This window comes from Nanorana parkeri, unplaced genomic scaffold (genome assembly GCF_000935625.1).
Source record: "Nanorana parkeri isolate BGI_ZX_2015 unplaced genomic scaffold, ASM93562v1 scaffold528, whole genome shotgun sequence".
NCBI classification, from domain to species: domain Eukaryota; kingdom Metazoa; phylum Chordata; class Amphibia; order Anura; family Dicroglossidae; genus Nanorana; species Nanorana parkeri.
Genome location: NW_017306796.1, coordinates 882,347 through 884,139, shown reverse-complemented (window position 1 = coordinate 884,139; position 1,793 = coordinate 882,347). Strand labels below are relative to the sequence as shown.

Below are 1,793 nucleotides of genomic sequence, written 5' to 3'. Positions count from 1 at the left end.
GAGCAGTTACAGGGCTACTGCTGCCTTTGCAACGGCTCAATATTTTGGGGCTCATTCACACACCATCCCCAACTTGCCCAAATACTCTGCAGTATAGGTGCATCCCTACAAATCACTTACAAAGGTGAAAATGGGTGTTAAAGTCACAGACGAATGGCACCATCGCAGAATTGAAGTACAGGTGCAGAATGTCACCAGCCTACCATATGAGGCAAAAATGGAGACATTTATGAACACAAAAAGATGCAAAGTCTCATGGCCACTACTGTCACTTTCCTCAGCCAAGGAGATCTTTGTGACGTAGGTTGTTTCCGGAGGAAGAGGCCCTTACTGGTCCCGAATAGTTATTTTTGCTTCATAGCTTTGTCAGTGTGCTGAGATGCACCTTTAGGGCTAGTTCACACCATATGCAGTTGTGATGCCGTTCATTCATTTTGACTGCTGCAGCCGAAATACATAACAATGCTTTCCTATGGGCATTCTCGTGCTGTATTCACACCATTGCAGTCAGAAAAAGTACTGCTTGTCCTATTTTAGCTGCATCTAACTGCACCAGAACACATCAAAAAGCACCGGAACACATACAAAAAAACCAGAATTGATCCAGGGGGAATAAACCGCATCTGCATCAAAAACGCGTAAAAACGGAGCGCATTGCAACTGCACAGATGCACGCAGTTGTGATGCAGTTTCTGGTGTGAACTAGCTCTTAGGGCTTGTTCACACGATGTCTGGAGCAGATCTGCAGAAACGGTGCTATGCGGTTTTGACGCGTTCCAGTAAAAAGTGGGGCTATCAGTATGTTAGCTGCAGTGCATTTTTTACGCGTTTTGCATTTCCGGACCGGTCAAAATGTGACATGCAGTATTTTTTCTGTCCGGACCCGAACGGACTGCGCATGTGACAACTGTAGCCCATAAAACAAAGGGATACATTGGGATGCATGTTTAGTGCATGATCGCACGGATCTGGTCAGGACAGAATATGGATGTCGTGTGAACAAGCCCTCGGGGTAAAAAAGTATTTTGGCTCCTGCTGTGAAATAAAAACAAAGCATATCCATGCAATGTGGTAAAAAGGCGCATGTCAGCTCTAGTGCGTTTAGCACACACTGTAAACCGCAAATGTGGTGTGACTGGGTGCTCAGGTGAGCTGATCATGACTTGCATTGCACTGGAAGAAGCTCAGCAGCTCTAGTGTATACTGACCTTTAATCTGGCCATTCACTGCTCGGATTTCAGCCAAGTCCTGCCGAGCTCTTTGGTAGGGGAATCCAGTGTTCAGTGTACAACCAGCTTTAGGGTTCCTTCACACCAGAACGTGGCACTTGCCGTGTTAAAAGCGAGGTGGCTGAAAATGATCCCTGTCCGTTGACATAAATGGGACCTGCAGGCCAATGCATCCAAACATTGAGCACCTTGGATGTTTCCATGATTTATATGTGAAGAAATGTTGCTTTGAAAAGCACTATTTATTGTTTATGACCGGTATTTACTGTATATATCGCCGACAATTTTACGCAACACTTTACACGGCGCACATTCACATCAGTCCCTGCCCTCAAGGAGCTTACAGTCTAAGGTCCATATCCCACATGCATACAGGGCCGTTTTAGAGTAGGGGGGCTGACCAATTATCTTATCTACCGATAATCGGGGCTGACATTCACAAATATTTAACCCCTTCATGACTGAGGCCTTTATTTATTTTTCTTTCAATTTTTGCAGCCATGTTATATTCCACATTTTTAGGCCTGAAAATTACTTTAAAACCCCCAAACATTATATATATAT

General features: G+C 44.6%; 1 protein-coding gene across 1 annotated transcript in view; it reads left to right on the top strand.

The window, feature by feature from the left end:
• The window catches only part of TBCB (tubulin folding cofactor B), an 11,833-nt gene that overhangs the window by 475 nt on the left and 9,565 nt on the right, over positions 1 to 1,793 (top strand). The window lies entirely within an intron of this gene.